Source organism: Heterodontus francisci, chromosome 1 (genome assembly GCF_036365525.1).
Source record: "Heterodontus francisci isolate sHetFra1 chromosome 1, sHetFra1.hap1, whole genome shotgun sequence".
Taxonomy (NCBI): Eukaryota; Metazoa; Chordata; class Chondrichthyes; order Heterodontiformes; family Heterodontidae; genus Heterodontus; species Heterodontus francisci.
The window spans coordinates 223,752,318-223,773,919 of NC_090371.1; the positions used below are offsets into that span (position 1 = coordinate 223,752,318).

Genomic DNA, 21,602 nt, shown 5'->3' on the forward strand with positions numbered 1-21,602 from the left:
TAAAGCACCCCTTAATCTTCTATACAAGAGGGAATACAAGCTTGGTGTATGCAACCTTTGCTCAACCATTTTAGCCCTGGTATCATTTTGTTGTCTTTGCACAGCACTCCCTCCAAGGCCAATATATTCTTCCTGAGGCCCAAAGTTGAATGCAGTATTCCAGCTGGGGTATAACCAGAGCTTTATACAACTACTGCGTAGCCGCCAGTCTTCTGTATTCCCGCCCCCTTGAGATGAAAGCTAACATTCCATTAACCTTTTAAATTATTTTTTATGCTTGTGCACTAGTTTTTATTGATTTCTGTATACCACTCCCAGATCTCTTTGCTCCTCCAGAGTTCCTAGCTTCTCACCATTTAGAAAATACTCCTATCTATCTTTCTTGGGTGTACAGTGGCTGAGCTCACATTTCCCGACATTGATATCTATCTGCAACAGTTATCAATGTTCCTTGGCAACTATCTGCTCCCATCTACACTACTTAATGCACCTCCTAACTTAGTTTTGTCAGCGATCTTGGATATACAGCTCTCTATTCCTTCATCTAAGACATTTATAAATATAGTGGAAATCTGGGGCCCCGGCACAGATCCCTGGGGGACATCACTAGTCACATCCTGCCAAATGGGGTATATATTCATTAGCTCTACACTCTGTCTCCCACCTCCTAACCAATTCCTTACCTCAGTGTTTCCCTCCAATTCCATGTGTGTCAATCTCTATGTAGAACCTTATTGAAGGTCTTCTGGAAGTCCATATAAATAATATGCATAGACACCCCATTACCTTCCACATTAGTGACCTCAGAAAATTCAATTAGGTTTGTTAAACATGGCTTACTGTTTACAAAGACATGCTGGCTTTCTCTGATCAGTTCGTGTTTGTCCAAATGTTCAGTAACTCTGCCTTTAATAACAATTTCCAGTAACCTCCCCACAACAGATGTTAGATGTTAGGTCGATATATTTCCTGGTTTATCTCTCCCGCCCTTCTTAAATAATGCAGTGACAATGGCAATTTTCCAATCCAAGAGGACAATTCCTGAATCAAGAGAGTTTTGGAAGATCATGGCAAAAGCATCTACAATTTTGTCACCTGAGGGTGGAAACCATCAGGTCTTGGAGATTTGTCTGTCTTCAGTCTTATTATTTTCTCCATTACCATTTTTTAATTTATATAAAATCCAGAAAGTTCCTCCCCTTGATTTTTTTTAAGTTTTCCTTGTATCTCTAGTACTTTATCCTTATCCTCTACTGTGAAGACAGAAACAAAATGATTAAATATAGCAAGTTTGCCATTTCCTTATTTTAAATTACAGTATCTCTGCATCTATCTTTAAGGGGTCCACATTGCCCTTAGCCACCCTCTCTCTTAATATATTTGTAAAAACTTTTAGTGTTGATCAGCAAATATCTAACAAGATACAAAAATGCAAACTTGAAAGTCTACAATTTTAACCAGCAAGCTGAATATAGGAATAGTAGGATCAGACATGTTAACACATGGCTGGAGCAATGGTGCATGAGGGAGGATTTCAGATTGCTGGGACATTGGAACCAGTTCTTGGGCAGGAGGGACCTTTTCAAAATGGACAGGTTGCATCTCTACAGAGTGGGGACCAATGTCCTACAGGGAAGGCCAACATGCTCAAGGGGAGGATTTAAACTACTTTGGCAAGGGGATGGGCACCAGGATGAAACATAAGAGAGGAGAAACAGGTTCAAAGAGGACTGTAAGAGAGAAATAGCATTAAAGCTTAGTTCAGAAATAGGAAGGATCAGACAGGGGGCAAATGTGAGGCAGCCTAAAATGGGTTTGAATTGCATTTTTGTAAATGAAAGTAGCATGATACATAAGGTTGTTGAACTATAGGCACAAGTTGCCAAATGGGACTAAGATATAATGGCAATAACAGAGACCTGGCTCAAAGAAGTAGAGGATTGGAAGCTTAATATTCCTGGCCACAAAGTATTCAGAAAGGTAGGGAAGGAAAGAAATATCAGGAGTTGTTTTGCAGTATCGATCAAATAAACTATTATAGCATTGGATAGGGATGATGTAGTTGAGGCATCAAGGACAGAATTTATTTGGTTAGAATTAAGGAACAATAGAGGAGCTAATACGCTACTGGGTGTATACTATAGGCCACCGAATAGTGGGGCGGAGATAGGGGAGCAAATTTGCAGGCAAATTACAGAAAGATGCAAGAACTATGGAGTAATCATAATGGGTGACTTCAATTATCCTAATAAAGCCTGGGATAATAACCACGTAAAGGGCAAAAATGCAGAGGAATTCTTGAAATATGTGTCAGGGAACTTTCTTGATCAGTGTGTTTCCAGCCCAACGAGGAAGGAAGCAGTTCTGGATCTAGTTCCGAGAAGTGAAGTGGGGCAAGTGGAGCGTGTTTAGGGGAACAATGATCACAATATCATCAGGTTTTAAATAGTTATGGAATAGGATATTAAACAATCAAGTGTAAAAATACTTAACTGGAGGAGGACTAATTTCAGAAAAAGGGTTTGGCCCAGGTGGATTGGAATCAAAAATAAGTAGACAAAACAGCAATTGAACAATGGGGGGCCTTCAAAGAGGAGATGATTGAGGTACAGAGTAGACACATTCCCATGCAGAGAAAAGAAGGGAATCCAGCACTCGGGCTTCCTGGATGACTAAATATATAGGAGTTAAAATGAGACAGAAAAGGGAGACACATGGCAGTGATACATTTTGGTAGGAAGAAGAAGCAGAGGCAAAATGAACTAAACAGTACAATTTTAAAGATTGTGAAAGAACAGAGCGACCTGCGGGAGCAATACAAGTTAAGAAAGTTGATTTTAAAAAAATGAGGCACCCTTGACTTTATTAAGAGAGGAACAGAATACAAGGAATGTTTGCAGATACCAAATAAGGAGAAGGAAGCAGGCAAGATCTTGCAAAGAGAGCTTGACAGGATTTGCAATGCGAATAATCAGTGGCAAATAAAGTTTAATGTTGATCAATGTAAAGTATTGAATATTGGAAGTAGCAGTGATTCTGGTGAAGGTAAAACTTGCTAAGAGATAGTTTGAAAAGAACAAGTGGTGCTAATTGACTCATTGGCCAGGATTTTATGTGACTCCCTGAGGCAGGGAAGGTATGAAATATCACAACGGGGAGGGCGTGGGGGCAGAGGGCCCATCGTCAAGTGATTTTCCCGGGGGTGGGATAGGTCAACAACGGCTTTTCCGCCCAGAGGCCAACTGAAGTCCTTAAGTGGGCGGGAATTACCAGCGGCAGGGATGGCCACCGCCACGCGGGGAGGATGCCTTGTAACGTGGTGGGGGGGGGGGGGGGGGGGGGGGAGTTCCCTCCTCCGTGGGCAATCTGTGGCTGACAGAGGACCGCCGCCAGGAACCAGTTTACCCCCCAGGGCCTACCTCCCTTTGACTGCACGACCACTCCCCCACCTCCACCCCCACCTCCACCCCCCCACTCACTGGGGCCTTCCACACTGGCCCTTGCGACCCCACCTCACTTAACTGAGGACCAGGGTTCCAGTGCTGGGCCAGGGTCCAAGGCCTCTGCAGTACCGTCAATGGCACCGTTCCCGGTGGCGCTGCTGATACTGCTGAGCTGCTAACCGTCTGATTGGCTGGCAGCTGTTGGGGCCGGGTTCCCCGTCTTCAAAGGGACGAGGATCCCGACGCAAGTCCCTTAGCCTTGAAAACTCCAGAGGATCGCTCTGGGGGTAGGGGGTGCACAAAAAGGCAAAAGTGGACTTTACCCCGCCTTTTCGCCTCGGCGCCAGGATCCCCATCTCCAATACAAAATCCAGCCCGTTGTTCATCATGTCTAAATTATGTGAGAAGGAAATAAACAAAACAATGAAGATTTATTACAAATTAAATCTCCACAGGTCATGTTAAATTTATATAGTGCCTTGGCCAGGCCACAACTGGAAGGCGATATTCAGTTTTGGGAAACAAGACAGAATCAGCTATCCAGGCCTATGTAAAGGAGAGTAGCAAGACTGTTCTCTGATGGTGGAAAGAACTTGGAGAAATAACTTCATAAGTTAATCAACCTCAAAATGAGGCATTCTGGGAGTATACCAAATCCTTTACCTTTTCCAGTTTCGATAATTACTAAACAGATCTTATTTTACAATTTAACATGCATTATCTCCTGTTCCATTACATTTACCCACATTAAAATTCACCTTCTGGAAAGATAGGTTAAGAAATTTCATAGTTGTTTAGGTCTGAAAAAGAATACGTTAGTGTGTAGGAGAATTAATGATGAATCTTGATTTTAAAACAGTGATAAAGTTGGGAAGAGAATAAACATGGAAAATGCAAAAAAGAAAGACTAGCATTTATATAACGCCTTTCACAACCAAAGGACGTCTCAAAGTGCTTTACAGCCAATGAAATAGTTTTTGAAATGTTGTCACTGTTGTAATACAGTAATCTTGCCAGCCAATTCACGTATAGCAAACTCCCACAAATAGCAATATGGTAATGACTAGATAATCTGGTTTTTATGATGTTGATTGAAGGATAAACATTGACCAGGACATCGGGCATAACTCCTTGCTCTTCTTTGAAATAGTGCCACGGGATCTTTTACATCCACCCGAGCAAGCAGATGGCGCCTTGGTTTAACGTCTCATCCAAAAGATGGCACTTCCGACAGTGCAGCCCTCCCTCAGTACTGCATTGGAATGTCAGCTTTGATTTTGTTTGTGCTCAAGCCATGAGAGTTTATCAGAAATGATTTTTCCCCGCATGAAATGATTTTGGGTAATTTCAGCCCAGTTTCACATGAGCACAAGACTGTAGCACAAAGCAGCCTATAATTATGTTCTTTTAAAAAGTCATTGCTTGTAGTTTAAGGTGACTGGATTAACCACATTTCAAGAAAGCAACTGTTGCACACTGTATGGATTGTAATTTTTCTTCATATCTTTTGCTTTGTAATTAGAATTACTATTGCAGAATCTACAATTGGGTGTCTTTAAAGAAAAGAGTTTCAGGGAAATGTTGAAAAGTATGTTTATTGTCTTATTCTTTACAAAGCTTTGTTTATTGACAGTCTGATCCTAGGATCAGACACTTGAAGTGTGACATGTGGATCGGACTATTAATACTGTCAGCTATTTTAATATACCTTTAGGAATGAGAGCATGTCTGTAAAACAGGGTGGATCCAACTCGGGTGCAAATTTCCTTTGTAAAATAATAAGTTATTGCATCAGAGTTGGCAATGGCTCAATACAGTTTATCAACTGAAGAGACAGTTATACAAACTTGACTGTGAATGGTAAAGTTCATGGAGAAGTTCATGTACAAATTTATGAGGATAGCAGATGAATGTACTTGAGTGTTTGAATGGCACCAATTGAAAAACATATGAAATGACAGACAGGGAAAAAACTAGCTGTTGCATTGAGCCTGTCCCAAACAGTCAAGATGCAACTAAGGAACATGATCCCATGTAACCTCCCATTTGCACCGGGCAGAGGCAAAAAAAATTAAATCCCTAGGCCTATTCAGGAAAAAATATATGGAAAATTCCTCTCTGATCTAGTAAGGCAATCAAAACAAGTTCAGGAGATTGATGTGACAATGATGTTACATTACCACTGTCCTACCTATCTTTTGCATGCAGTAATACCAAGCGCGGCATGAAACTCAACCAGCTTCTTTTTGAACTATTGCAGCAAATCTACACTTGCCACATGAGCTGGCAACTTATTCCGATTATTGATAAACCTCTGCGTTAAGAAAAACTTCCTGACATCTAACCTATGTCTATGCCTATGTAGCCTATAAGTATGGCCCCCTCATTTTCCCTATCTAGTTCAAATAGTCTGTCCAAACATACACAGTATAGTCTCTTTCATAATTGTAAATGCTTCAGTTAAGCCATCCCAAAGGCTACAGTTTTCTGGTGTAAAATCACCTAGCTCTCTAAATCTACTGTAAGAATTAAGGGCTTTTAAATCTCTAGGCCAATTAAGGAAGAAGTATAGCGAAAATTCCTCTCCGAACAGCTAGATTAATCTAATGTGCTAACTTTAAACTGGATGCAGTATTACAGATGAGGTCAAACCAGGGTCTTGTACAAGCATACAATGGTTCTTACTGCAGGAAGTTGGATCATCCTTGCTTTTTATTCAAATGCTGTATTTGTCTTTGTAATATTCTCTTGCTACTGGTCGTTTGCCATCGCGCATGTGCCGGCCCCATTTTTAAAGGGCTTCAAGCCCTTCAGTTACATTTAAATTTTTAAAGCTCCGGGAAATAAAAATAAAATGTTAACGCAATTTTGAATACTCTCTCCCACCCCCACAGTCAGTTAATCTACATATAAATTGCCCTCTCTCTTCAAAAAAATGGTTTATTCAGAACCCGAACTCCCCCCCCTCCGAACTTTATATCCTTTGACCCTCAACCCCTTCCCATCAACCCCACAACCAATAGGAGAAGCTTTCCCTGCTCCCCCTCCACCCCCGCTTCCGTCCTGAAAACCTCACTCCTACCCCTCCCCATCAGTGGTACGCATCGGATCTCCCTCTATAGAGTCCAGAACAAATAGAAATTAATACGCTGTCTCTGGAGTTGGATGATTCTGTTGTCTTCTGGCTGAAGTTGTTTTCTTGACATCTTTGGCTGGTAGAAGTGCACTTTGTGGCTGGCCCACCTGGTTCAAGGTTTTCTTTTAGGTGGCTTTCTTCCCCTGGTGTCTTTGTTTTGGATCCAGAAACTGGCAGCTAGGCTTCGCACGCCCCACCAGGCCTTCTGGAGAGAGAGAGAGAGAGAGAGAGAGAGAAAGACAGCCTTTCTGGCTTCTGCCCAGTTTAAGTCACTGGCTTGTCAGCCTTTTCCAAGGGAAACTCCCAGCTGTCACAGCGATGGACAGATGGCCACATGACTGCCTCAGTGTATTCTCTGGAACCTTCTAACGAGATTCAAGTTTAGAAATTTCAGTTTCTCAGGCCTCAGGATGTTAATGGTTACACCTGGAAGGGTTGGCTCTTTCATTGTTAATGTCCCAGGATAGCTTTGAATGTCTGGCTGATGAAAACAATCTCTGGTAGTTCAATCAATAGAGCAAGCCATTGTTTTGGGTACAGGCTAATCAGATATGTGTCTCCTCTTTGATGCCTTGGAATGTGCAAGCTGTTCAATTGCAAATTGCAGTGGCCATCTTGGGTGCCAGCTTCTTTTAAGAGTTAACTGTAGGATTCTAGCTCTTTTTGTTTCATTAAAAGTTTAATGTAGGTTTCCAATCGATGAATTAAAAAGATCCTCCTTTTGCCTAGCAGCTTTTCTTGACGTCTTCATATATAGAATCAACAATGATGCATTCATTTAATTCACCTGACAGATTTTCTGAAACCTTTTCATTCAAATCTAGTGAATCTTGATTTTTAGAACAAAGAATAGCTTTCAAATAATAAGTTGTATCAAATAATTGTCCCTGCCATTTTGCCACACTTAATCAATTCCATCATCTTATCCATTCCTCCCATGCCATCTCCTCCCTCCTATGCCATCCCCTTACCTTGCCATTCTGTGCTTCCCATGCCATTCTTCTCATGAGAACAAAGGGGAAGGTGTTTGATAGGGCAGGAAAGATTAAATCTCAAAGCTGTCCTGGGACAAAGGCAAAGCATGTGTTAATGCTTGTGGTGAAAGACAAAGCATTAGTCCAGAGAGACTGTTAATAGCGGAGTAATGAGCTATTTATTCCCCTTTCTTCTCTCCCCTTCACTTGCTTAGAAACATAGAAAATAGGAGCAGGAGTCGGCCATTTGGCTCTTCAAGCCTGCTCCACCATTCAGAAAAGATCATGGCTGATCGTCCAATTCAGTACCCTGTTCCCACTTTCTCCCCATATCCCTTGATCCCTTTGGCATTAAGAAATATATCTATCTCCTTCGTGAATATATTTAATGACCTGGCCTCCACTGCCTTCTGCAGTAGAGAATTCCACAAATTCATTACCCTCTGTGTGAAGAGATTTCTCCTCATCTCGGTTCTAAATGGCATACCCCGTATCCTGAGACTGTGACCCTTGGTTCTGGACTCCCCAGGAACATCCTCCCTGCAAGTAGCCTGTCTAGTCCTGTTAGAATTTAATAGGTTTCAATGAGATCCCCTCATTTTCTTCTAAACTCTAGTGAATATAGGCCTAGTCGACCCAATCTCTCCTCATACGTCAATCTTGCCATCCCAGAATGAGCCCAGTAAATCTTCTTTGCACTCCCTCCATGGCAAGAACATCCTTCCTCAGATAAGGAGACCAAAACTGCACACAATACTCCAGATGTAGTCTCACCAAGGCCCTGTATAACTGCAGTAAGACATCCTTGCTCCTGTACTCAAATCCTCTTTCAATGAAGGCCAACATACCATTCGCCTTCCTAACTGCTTGCTGCACCTGAAAGCTTGCTTTCAGCGACTGGTATACAAGGACACCCAGGTCTCATTGCACCTCCCCCTTTCCCAATCTATCACCAGTCAGATAATAATCTGCCTTTCTGTTTTTACAACCAAAGATGATAACCTCACATTTATCCACGTTATACTGCATCTGCCATGCATTTACCCACTCACCCAACTTGCTGAGTATTTCCAGCACTTTTTGTTTTTGTTTCAGGTTTCTAGCATCTGCAGTATTTTGCTTTTATTATGCGATTGCTGGAAGTTGCGGTGCCGTTGCGGCCCTCGAGCAGCGAATGGCTCAGTGTTCGCCGCCACTGGGACTACAAAATCCAGGCCAATGTTTCATGTGTGATGGGCACTGCACGTGTTGATGAACACATGCTGGGTGAAAATGTGTTAATATGTACGAGAGGATTTCCTAAAATGTTACTAACCTTGAGTTGGAGGGTTTGCTGTTTTACAATAGTGGTGTAATATGCAAATATTATCGGGGCTGTTGATTTAGGATGACTGAGTAAACCAACTTGTGATTTTCTGGCATGCAATTAGAACTTTTATATTGCTGTTTTAAGTACTGAGTTCTGTGATTTTGATGGTTTTTTCCATGAAATCCAAGATAACATGAGGCCTTCATTTTTATTACTAGCAGATGTCCTACTGCTCAGTGATTTGAAGGATACACTGTGTTATAGCAAAGAGGTTTGTAATTTTACGCACCCCAATGAGCCAGATGGTGGCGGGGAGTGAGAGGTTCTGGAAGACCTTCCTGACCCGCTCCCGCCTCACCCTCACTTTACGTAGAGCGGGGGGCGAGGGGGCGAAAACGGGCCTCCCGCCCCAGGACAATCAAGACCCTTAAGTTGCCAATTCACGGCCATTGAAGGGCCTACATGTGGATTATACGCATGGCAAGCGGGTGTCCTGGAGCCAGGAAAGGCTGCCTGGGAAAAGATGGCAGCCTTTCAGCGCCACGGGGGTGGGCCCTGATATTCGGGCACAGGGTGCCCGATTGAGGGCCGCCCCCGCTTCCCCAACCACCCCCAGGACCCAAGACGCCCACCCCTTCCCCGCAAATGAGCACCCTTGCCTCACCGGGACCCAACCGATTACCCCCAGTGAGGCAACCCAAACTTCCCTGGACTTCTGGCTCCATTCCTCAACTGGGCTGCAGTCACTACAGTGGCCACCACTCCTGGTGGCGCTGCTGGGACTAAGAGCTGTTGGCTCACTGATTGGCCGGCAGCTGAATGAGGCGGAACTTCCTCCCTCAAGCGGGTGGAAGTCCCTCCTCAGAACAATTAAAGCCTGGGGACCCGTAAAATGCTGGAAGGATCCCCAGGATAGGTGGAAGTGGGTTCACCACCAACTTTTATGTTGGTGGCCTGCTCCTGTCCCCCAACATAAAATCCACCCTGAGGTCTCTGACAAGGAATATGTAATATCAGGGCCAATGAGTGATAGTAACTAAATAAGTCAGATGACATTTTTATTTTACAGTATTGAGATTTTTCAGTATTTTGTGATCAAATTTCTTGATGGTGTTTATTATTCTGAGAAAATGACAAATGTTTATAAATAAATACAGGTTTGACGTCCAAAATTCGGCTGTTCGTAAACCGGACATTTGTGAAAATATTCCATTTGATGTTCAGTTAAATGAAATTTGGACTTATTGTCCAAATACCGGGACAATTTGGCTAGCCGCTAGTTCTACTTCCTGTGGTCCAAGTCAACCCAAATGTCCCTTGACCCCGCCTGACCTGTGATTTCCTGTGTATTTTGCTGTCGCAATCATGTCAAAAAAGGCCAACAGACAGCCCCATGGGTAGCACTGCAAAAAGGAAGCATAATTTGTTGTCTATAGCCAAGAAAGTGAAATTATTGCAGACATTGGATAGAGGTGTGTGAGCGCGAAGGCTGCGTGAGAAGTATGGGGTACCTCCACCATTTACAATTTAAAGAAATGAAAAGACTAGCTCATGAAGTTTTATGCTGAAAGTGACATTCAGAAAGAAACAAATAAGTGAAAAACTATGCATAAAAGCAATGAGTTAGACAGAGTGATAATGGAGTGGATGTGACAGAGGATGAGTGAAAGGATGCTATTGATTAAGGAAGCCAAGATTTTCCACAATGAACTGAATATTTCACCTCCAAATTTACAAGGCATTATGGAATAAGGCAATTAAAAGTGTGTGAAGATAAAGCCTCAGCAGATCATGAGGTAGCTGAAAATTACATAGACGCGTTCACCAAGTTAATTACTGATGAAAACCTTTCTGCTGAACAAATCTATAATGCCGACGAAACATCCCCATATTGGCTGTACATACCAAGGAAAACCTTAGCAACAGTTGATGAGAAGGCACCAACAGGTGTAAAAGACGCAAAAGATAGGCTTACTGTGCTTGGTTGTGCTAATGTGGCTGGGACACATAAATGTAAGCTGGTGTGTATCGGTAAAAAACAGCATCCAAGATGTTTCAAGGGTATTTCCAGTTCATTATTATGCTAAAAAGAGAGCATGGATAACCAGGCAAATTTATTTGGACTGGTTTGAGAAACACTTTGTTCTTGAAGCCCGCGCTTATTGTAAGTCAGTTGGGCTTAATGAAAAGTGTTGGATATTGTTGTTGCTTGACAATTGCTCAGCACATCAGATGTGTTTAGCATATATTTACCCACAAACGTAACATCATTGATGCAGCCAATGGAGCAAAAATTTTAAGGTCCATGACGTGCAAGTATAAAGACAAATTTATGAGGTGTAAGCTTGGTGCTGTGAACTGGGGTCTGGGGATAGAAGAGTTCCAAAAAGAATTTTCTGTGTAGGACACCATCTGGGCTGCTGCGCATGCGTGGAACCAAGTGACTAAAGACAATGACTAAATGCTTGGCACAACCAGTGACAGGCAACTATGTGTGATGCTGATGAAGATGCTGATGCTGATATTGAAGGATTTTGTGTGACTAATGAGAAGAAAATGTCACAAACGCGCTATGCTGAATGATGATTTTTTAATCCATCTGCTGGAAACCTGAATTAAATTTTTAAAAAGGTGACTGCTAACAGCTAAAATGGCCATCAAAATTTGCAACAAAATCCCCTACATTCCAATGCATCGAGAGGGAGCCGAATTGTCTGACCAGTCCCCTCCAGAACAATGACTTGGGAAGTTTGCAGTGCATCACCTGACCAGTCCCCAACAAGTCATTTAAAGGAAATCACTTGGGACATTAAACTGGTGGAGACGAACCATTCAAAGGCAATCACTAGAACAATGGGACCCTGATTGAGCGAAGGGAATTCCTAGACATGAACTAATTGAGTTGCAAGAGGAAATACACACTGAGCCATCATGTGACAGGCCCACCATCTGTGTGTTTTAAGCTGTTTTTTCTTTATCCGCAGCAGACAAGCAACTGGACTGATCAGAGGAGACCCAAGTGTGCTCCCTCTCTCTCTCTCTCTCTCTCAATCTCCCCCCAGTCCACCTGGCAAGTTTCGAACCCTGCCTGCTCGTCGTAGCCACCTAAGCCTATCACTATGGCAGACAGAGACTCCGTGAAGGAACTCATCTACATCACTGTTTCTAGGAAGGCCACCGAACCTGCTGGCCACATCTACAAGCCGGAAGCCTCAAGACCACTGAGTTCATCCGGAAGCCAACCGAGTCACCAAATTCCACAGACTGTACACTCCCTATTATTCCTCTGAATTCTAATCAGACCAATCTATACTTCCCTACTCTGTAACCTATTTGTGTGTGTGACCCTTGAGTGAGTGTGTGTGAGAAAGTTGGAGTGTAGTTTAATATTTTACTTAGATCAGTTTAAGTACAATAAGGCTAACCTCTTTCTTTGTTAAACTCAAGAAAATCTGTCCCATTGGTTCTTTTATGATCATAGCACATAAACACTCACTAAATTGGCAAGCACATTCACTTTAAAAAGAAGTAAACCGTGTTGTGGTTAAACAAGGAGAGGGACAAGAGGGAAGCCCTTCGAGCCCCCTTACCTGATCATAAAAATGATTTCAGAACTATTAGAGTTTTCCTTCTCGAACTGCGTAATCATTGGATGAACAAGATACCAAAAAAGTTATTAACATAGACAATGATGCTCCCATTGTTCACAAACTTACAGGTGGTGAAACTGTGGAAATGGTTTTATTGTCCAGAGAAGAAAGATAAAAACTGAGGATAATGATGATTACATTGGTGATCAAGTAGAGAAAGTGTCCATAGACGAATGTATAAATAGGTGTGTTGATTTAATTAATACCCTAGAGAAACGTAGCTTCATAATGGAGCAAGAGATAATGCAGGTTTACAAGATTCAAGAAAAACTAATCAAAGAGAAGCCTAAGTTCATGAAGCGAATGAAATTAGCTGATCTCTTTAACAAGCCATCCCAGCAGAGTGCTATTGACCTAACTTCAACTGTAGCTTCAAATGCAATTTCATAGATCATGGATCATAGATAGATCATAGAGAGATAGAGCACTGAAACGGGCCCTTCGGCCCGCCGAGTCTGTGCCAACCAACAATCCTACATTAATCCCATATTCCCTACCACATCCCCACCATTCTCCGACCACCTACCTACACGAGGGGCAATTTACAATGGCCAATTTACCTATCAACCTGCAAGTCTTTGGCTGTGGGAGGAAACCGGAGCACCCGGCGGAAACCTACGCAGTCACAGGGAGAACTGGCAAACTCCGCACAAGCAGTACCCAGAACTGAACCCGGGTCGCTGGAGCTGTGAGGCTGCAAAATCTTTTCCATGCTGAAAAGTTCTATTGCTGGCCCATCATCAACTTCAGACATCCCAGCTGAGCCCTTTCCCTCAAGCTCAACCTTCAGCCAGATGTAAATAACTGTGCATCTTAGAGCATGGCTACCTGACCCGACCAGACCCGATGACATATGTTGGATTCGGGTCGGGTCTCTCTTCCATGTCCAGCATTCGGGTTCAGGTCGGGTCAGACACAGGGCTGCCTTTTGCTCAGGGAGGGAAAAGCTTCAAAATTTGAACAGCTAGGACGTCAAGGCGGGAAACATGCATCAGGACTCTGCACTAGTCTGCAGTGAGCGATTCCATCCAAGGCAGAGCACAACCAGTCAGGTCAGATCAGGTCGGGCGTGGGAAAAATCAAAGGACTCAGGCCGGGTCGGGTTCGGGTTGGATGTGGTTCTGTTGGGCTCGGGTCGGGTTTCAGTTGCATACCCGAGCAGGCCTTAGTGCATCTTACTTTGGAAATGGATAACAGGAAGAATATTTGGAAAGTACAAAAAAACTTATTATTTATTCTTTTCCAAACTTTATGTATATATTATTATTTATTCTTTTTCTTACCTTATTTCATTCATCTCTTATTGAATTTGGCCTAGGATAGGCTATCTGATTTTATTGTCCAAAATACAGGAAAATCCAAAATCCGGCATGGTCTCAGTCTTGAGGGTGCTGGGTTTTGTACATCCAACCTGTAAATGTTATTCCTTTACCTATGTATTTAATTTTAATCCTTACTATTTTCAAAGCTGAGGATACAAGGTAAGATGATATGCAAGATGTACTCGTTGGAGATAAGTCTTGATATTTAATTATAAATGCCATCCATGAGCGTATTGTGAACAATCACATTGACATTAGGGTCTTGACAGAGACATGCCTGAGGGATGATGACACCCTTCCCCTTCATGAAGCTTCCACGCCTGGCTATACTTTCCACCACTTGCCCTTCTCCAATCATCACAGTGGTGGTGTCGCCTGATCTCAATCTCTGCTTCATCTGTCTCTCTAATCCTCTCGCAACTTCTCCTCCTTTGAGTATCTCACCTGTTCCATCTTTCATGCCTCTCATTTAAAATCCTTATTCTGTACCATCCACCCAAATATCACCCCAAGTTTCTCACTGACATATCTTCTGTTTTCCCTCCCTGAGTCTCTGCACTGAGCAACTTCTCATCCTCAGTAATTTCAACCTCCATCTCAAATCTTCTTGCTCTTTCTCCTCTGAGTTTACTGCCCTCCATTCCTCCCTAAGTCTCTCCCAACATATCAACTCTCCTACCCACACACACAGCCACCCCCTCCATCTTCTCATCCCACATGGCCTCGCTACACCCATAGTTACTATCACTGATCATTTCCTTGTATACCCATATTTCATCTCTACCTATATTCCTATTCTCCCTCCCATCCCCACTTCTTTCTGTGTCCAGAGCAAACACTCCTGCAAGTCACTTGCCACTGCACTTTCGAATCTACAATTCATCATGACATTTCTGCAACTAGCAGTTTGCTAAATCACACTTTCTCCACCACCTTTAATGCCTTTGTACCCATTCTCTCTCACCCTAATTAGCCCGCCGGCATACCCCTCACGTCCTCCTGATGTTCCTAGCATCATAGATGCCAGTCTTCAGACAATTCGATTCATGCCACATGATATCTAGAAAAGGCTGAAGGCACTGGATGCAGCAAAGACTATGGGCTCTGACAACTTTCCGGCTGCAGTATTGAAGACTTGTGCTCCAGATCCAACTGTGCCCCTAGCGAAGTGCTTCCAGTATAGCTATAACACTGGCATCTACCTGACAATGTGAAAAATTGCCCAGGTATGTCCTTTCCACAAAAAACAGGACAAATCCAATCTGGCCAATTACCACCTCATGGGCAGAATTTTATGGGCCCTTGGGAGATGGGGGGACCCATAAAATAGTGATGGAAGGAGGGGATGGAGTGCCCATCACCTTCCCGCTGCCCTGCGCTTAAGTCATGGGCGGGAAAGGCTGAAGACAGCCTTCCCGCCCAGAAGCCAATTGAGGCCCTTAAGTGACAAATTAACAGGGCCTGTTCCTGCTGCCGCTGGAATTAAACCAGCAATGAGGGTGGGGAACCCTCCACCAGGCATTGAGGGCGCCCAGTAAAATAAAACGGCCTACTTGTGGGCTTGGGGGGGGGAGAGGGTGCCTCTTGGTCGGCAATCTGCAGCCCACGGAGGGCCCCCATCCACTACCACTCAAGCCCGCAGTCAAAGACCTTCCCCCCTCACCTTGTCAGGATGTGCCGGACTGGCCCCAGTGGCCCCACCTTATTTACCTTGTGTGCAGGGCTTCATGCCTGCTTCTGGTCCTAGGTCTTGTGTAGTACTGGCCGTGGCCACCAGTGGCACTGCCAACACTACTGAGCTGCCGTGCCGGCAGCTCTTGGAGACGGGATCCCCACTCTTAAAGAGATGGGGACCCCAACCCGGGCAGTTAATTGTCCGAGCGGCATTAAATTGCACCAGGAAAGGTTCCCCTTGCCTTTTCAGCCCGTCGTCAGGACCCCAGCCAGCTAGACTAAATTTAGCCTATCAATCTACTCTCAAATCATCTATAGAGTGATGGAAGGCGACATCAACAGTGCTATCAAGTGCCATTTACTGAGCAATAACCTGCTAACCGATGGTCGGATTGGATTCCGCTAGGGGCACTTGGCTCCAGACCTCATTATACCCTTCATCCAAACATGGACAAAAGAGCTGAATTCCAGAGGTGAGGTGAGAGTGACAGCCCTTGACATCAAGGCAGCATTTGACTGAATGTGGCATCAAGGAGCCCAAGTAAAATTTAAGTCAATGGGTGTTAGGGGGAAATCTCTCCAGCGGTTGGAGTCATATCTAGCACAAAGGAAGATAGTTCCGGTTGTTGGAGGCCAATCATCTCAGTCCCAGGTCATCACTGCAGGAGTTCCTCAGGGCAGTGTCCTAGGCCCTACCATCTTCAGCAGCTTCATCTGTCTCTCCAACCCTCTAACATAAGTTCAGAAGTGGGGAGGTTTGCTGATGATTGCACAGTGTTGTCATGCAGATCCCCCACCTGCCAAGAATGAGGCATATTAATTTTGTCATATGAACGTTGATTTTAAACCGTTGCTGGAATGAGGAAATGACTTGTTAAACAGCTCAGCCATGGCTGGAAAAAAAACATTTGTATACGAACAGACAGTGCTTGGAGGGACAAAGGGGCTATTCCCTGCTTCAATTTAACCCACAATGGACTTTGAGCACGAGGTGTTGTGTGTAAGAAGAGACATTCGAGGGTTGGCTGAGACAAGAGAAATCACAAACAGATGTGGTCAGACCAGCTAGTCACATGACTCACCTGCTTGGCAACCTGGGTTTTTCTGAATTGTACAAAGAGTTTGAACTGAAAATGACTGTTTGCTCCTGGAGTGAGAAGACCTCTCCTGTCTGCTTCCACCTCTTCCCCACAAGCCTCTGGACCCACTGGACTCGAGAGAAAAGTCTCCTACATCGAACAAGGTTTAAGAAGAATACTGGGCCGCAACGAAAAGCAAGACCGACCGACAATCAAGGACTTTACAGCGAGCTCTAAGAACCATAACCAAAACTATCTTCAGATATTGCCTCAAACCTTTCCACTTTATTTCTTCTGCTCTTATCTGAATCTGTCTGCATGTGTGTATCGCATATGCATGCTAGCATGGGCTCGTTGCGTAATAGTAGGCATTAACCGAATTACAGTTTAAGTTTAATAAATTTAAACCTTTTTTCTTTAACCCTAAGAAAACCTGTTTGGCTAGTTTCTTTGCCTTATAATTGGAAGTTAGTGAACAAGGATTCACTAAGGGAGAGCTAAAAAAAAATGGTGTGTTTAAAATTAAACCCTGTTACGGTAAGACCAGGTGAAGGCTGAGAGGGAACCCTAGACTCCTTTCTCACCTGGTCGTAACAGTGTTCAGAACCAATCGCAATTCCTCAGATACTGAAGCAGTCTGTGCCCGCATGCAGCAAGACCTGGACAACATTCAAGCTTGGGCTGATAAGTGACAAGTAACACAAGTGCCAGGAAATGAACATCTCCAACAAGAGAGAATCTAACCATCTCCCCTTGGCACTCAATAGCACTACCATCGCTGAATCCCCCACAATCAACGTCCTGGGGGTTATCATTGACCAGAAACTGAACTGGACCAGCCATACATACGAACATATCAATTAGGAGCAGGAGTAGGCCATTTGGCACCTCAAGACTCCTCCACCATTTGATAAGATCATGGTTGATCTGATTGTGGTCGCAACTCTACTTTCCTGTCTACCTCCTATACCCTTTGACTCCCTTGACAATCAAACATCTATCTAACTCAGTCTTAAAAATGTTCAATGATGCTGCCTGCACTGAGGAAGAGAATTCCACAGCCTAATAACTCTCTGAGTGAAAAATGTTTTCCTCATCTCCGTCTTAAATGGGAGACCACTAATTTTCAAACTGTGCCCCCTGGTTCTAGTCTCTCTCATAATGAGAAACATCCTTTCAGCATCCACCCTGTCAAGTCCCCAAAGATCTTATACATTTCAATAAAATCACCTCTCGTTCTTCTAAATGCCAATGGATACAGGCCCAACTTGTCCAACCTTTCCTCATAAGATAACCCCTTCATCCCAGGAAGCAGTCGAGTGAACCTTCTCTGAATTGCTTCTAATGCAATTATATCCTTTCTTGAGAAAGGAGACCAAAACTGTACATACTATTCCAGATGTGGTCTTACCAATGCTCTTTACAACTGTAGAAACCTTCCTTACTTTTATATTCCATTCCCTTTGCAATAAGTCTTTCCGTAACAGGGTTTAATTTTAAACATACCGTTTTTTTTTAGCTTCCCCTTAGTGAATCTTTGTTCACTAACTTCCAATTATAAGGCAAAAAAACTCGCCAAACAGGTTTTCTTAGGGATTGTGATTTCCCTTTCACAAAACCATGGTGATTCTGCCTGATTGCATTAAGATTTTCTAAGTGCCCTGCTATAACCTTCTTATAATAGATTCCAGCATTTTCCCTATGACAGAAGTTAGGTTAACTGGCCTGCAGTTTCCTGCTTTCTGTTTCCCTCCTTTCTTGAATAGAGGAATTACATTCAGTATTTTCCAATCTGATGGGACCTTTACAGGATATAGGGAATTTTGGAAAATTGACAACCATTGCATCTACTATCTCCACAGCCATTTCATTTAAGACCCTAGGATGAAGTTCATCAGGTCCTGGGGACTTGTCAGCCAGTTCTATATCATTTTCTCTGTACTCTTTCCCTGGTGATTGTAATTGTTTTAAGCTCCTCTGTCCCTTTCACCTCTTGATTTTCAAGTATTTCTGGGATGTTACTTGTGTCTTCTACAATGCTTCTGCCGTTTCCTTGTTTACCATTATTAATTCCCCAGACTCTGTCTGTGGAGGACCCACAGTCACTTTTTTTTACTCTTTTCCTTTTTAAATACTTGTAGAAACTCTTCCTATCTGTTTTTATATTTCTAGCTAGCTTTCTCTCTTACTCTAATTTCTCCCTCTTTTTTTTAGTCATTCTTTGCTGGATTTTAAATTCTGTCCAATCTTTAGTCCTACCACAAATCTTCATAGAATTGTACACTTTTTCTTTCAATTTGATACTAACTTTAACTTCCTTAGTTAGCCATGAATGGTGCATACTTCTCCCAGAGTCTTTCTTTCTCACCGGAATGTGTCTTTGCTCAGAATTACAAAATATCTCCTTAAATGTCTGCATCTCTACTGACATACCCTTAACCTAATTTCCCAGTTCACTTTACCCAGCTCTGTCTTCATACCCCTGTAATTGTCTTTTACTTTAAAACGCTAGTCTTAGACCCACTGTTCTTTCCCTCAAACTGAATGCGAAATTCAATTATGTTATGATCACTGCTACCTTTACTATGAGGTCTTTAATTAATCCTGCCATATAAATACTGTGGCTACAGGAGCAAGTCAGAGGCTGGGAATTCTGCAGCGAGTGACTCACCTCCTGACTCCCCAAAGCCTGTCCACCACCTACAAGGCACGAATCAGGAGTGTGATGGAATATTTTCTGTTTGCCTGGATGAGTGCAGCTCAAATAACGCTCGAGCAGCTTGACATCATCCTGGACAAAGCAGCCCGGTTGATGGGTAACACATCCACAGCTTTAAACATTCATCCTTCCACCACCGACGCAGCAGTGTGTATCATCTACAAGATGCAGTGCAGCAAATTGCCAAACCTCCTTTGATAGCACCATCCAAACCCACAACCTCTACCTCCTCAAAGAACAAGGGCAGTAGATGCATGGGAACACCACTACCTGAAAGTTCCCCTCCAAGTCACATACCATCCTGACTTGGAACTATATTGTTGTTCCTTCACTGTCACTGGGTCAAAATCCTGGAACTCCCTCCCTAGCAACACTGTCAGTGTACCTGCACCACATGGACTGCAGCAGTTTAAGAAGGCAGCTCACCACCACCTTCTCAAGGGCAATTAGAGATGGGCAATATATGCTGGCCTAGCCAGCGACGCCAACATCCCATGAACAAATAAAAAGTGCAAAACTCTGCTCCCTTAAGTTCCAGGGACACAGATTTGAACATTTTTGGCAAACAACTTTTTTTTTATTAGAACATTACAGCGCAGTACAGGCCCTTCGGCCCTCGATGTTGCGCCGACCTGTGAAACCATCTGACCTACACTATTCCATTTTCATCCATGTGTCTATCCAATGTCCACTTAAATGCCCTTAAAGTTGGCGAATCTACTACTGCTGCAGGCAGGGCGTTCCACGCCCTTACTACTCTCTGAGTAAAGAAACTACCTCTCACATCTGTCCTATATCTATCACCCCTCAACTTGAAGCTATGTCCCCTCGTGTTTGCCATCACCATCCGAGGAAAAAGACGCTCACTATCCACCCTATCTAACCCTCTGATTATCTTATATGTCTCTATTAAGTCACCTCTCCTCCTCCTTCTCTCCAACGAAAACAACCTCAAGTCCCTCAGCCTTTCCTCGTAAGACCTTCCCTCCATACCAGGCAACATCCTAGTAAATCTCCTCTGCACCCTTTCCATAGCTTCCACATCCTTCCTATAATGCGGTGACCAGAACTGCACGCAATACTCCAGGTGCGGTCTCACCAGAGTTTTGTGCAGCTGCAGCATGACCTCGTGGCTCCGAAACTCGACCCCCCTACTAATAAAAGCTAACACACCATATGCCTTCTTAACAGCCCTATTAACCTGGTTAGCAACCTTCAGGGATTTATGCACCTGGACACCAAGATCTCTCTGTTCATCTACACTACCAAGAATCTTCCCATTAGCCCAGTACTCTGCATTCCTGTTACTCCTTCCAAAGTGAATCACCTCACACTTTTCCGCATTAAACTCCATTTGCCATCTCTCAGCCCAGCTCTGCAGCCTATCTATGTCTCTCTGTACCCTACAACATCCTTCGGCACTATCCACAACTCCACCGACCTTAGTGTCATCCGCAAATTTGCTAACCCACCCTTCTACACCCTCTTCCAGGTCATTTATAAAAATGACAAACAGCAGTGGCCCCAAAACAGATCCTTGCGGTACACCACTAGTAACTAAACTCCAGGATGAACATTTGCCATCAACCACCACCCTCTGTCTTCTTTCAGCTAGCCAATTTCTGATCCAAAGCTCTAAATCACCTTCAACCCCATACTTCCGTATTTTCTGCAATAGCCTACCGTGGGGAACCTTATCAAACGCCTTACTGAAATTCATATACACCACATCCACTGCTTTACCCTCATCCACCTGTTTGGTCACCTTCTCGAAAAACTCAATAAGGTTTGTGAGGCACGACCTACCCGTCACAAAACCGTGCTGACTATCTCTAATGTTTAACCAGATCTGGGTGAACCACATAAAGCATTGTCGAGTTATACTCTCCATATCTGAAATGGCTCACTATTCAAAGATTGTCCTGGAATGCAATATATAATCTCCGGTTTCTCCTATCCACAATAAAAAATCTTAAACCATCCTCCCCTGCCTCCTGCACCATTACCCCAGATAATAAGTGCAAGGAGCTCATGGACGTTTTTGTCACAAAGATCAAGACTACCCATTCAATTTCCTCTGCCACTTTTCTTCTCCCAGCCCACCGGGACAAACTTTTCCAAATGTTCCACACTGCCCGACCACTGAACTTCCATCTTTCTCATAGATTCTGTCCCATCTCCTGCAATCTCTCTCTGACTCCATCTTGTCCATGAGGCCCACCTTCTGCTCCCCTGATCCTGTTCCAACTAAACTGTTGATCATTCAACTTCCCTTTCTGGGATACATGTTAGCTGA

General features: G+C 43.6%; 2 protein-coding genes across 16 annotated transcripts in view; one reads left to right on the forward strand and one right to left on the reverse strand.

The window, feature by feature from the left end:
• Positions 1–21,602, forward strand: part of idua (alpha-L-iduronidase) — a 361,720-nt gene that overhangs the window by 79,319 nt on the left and 260,799 nt on the right. The gene's annotated exons all lie outside the window — the stretch shown is intronic.
• LOC137374992 (sulfate transporter-like) overlaps positions 1–21,602 on the reverse strand; it is a 282,625-nt gene that overhangs the window by 65,339 nt on the left and 195,684 nt on the right. For 4 of the 15 annotated variants that reach the window (XM_068041690.1, XM_068041683.1, XM_068041668.1 and 1 more), the window contains one exon: positions 3,767–3,834. The exons of 6 other annotated variants lie outside the window; for them this stretch is intronic. The gene's annotated coding sequence lies outside the window, so the exon portion shown is untranslated. Of the gene's footprint in view, positions 1–1,095; positions 1,254–3,766; positions 3,835–13,795; positions 13,924–16,590; positions 16,738–21,602 lie in introns of all 15 variants that reach the window. 5 more of the 15 variants (XM_068041630.1, XM_068041643.1, XM_068041636.1 and 2 more) reach the window with 5 other exon arrangements.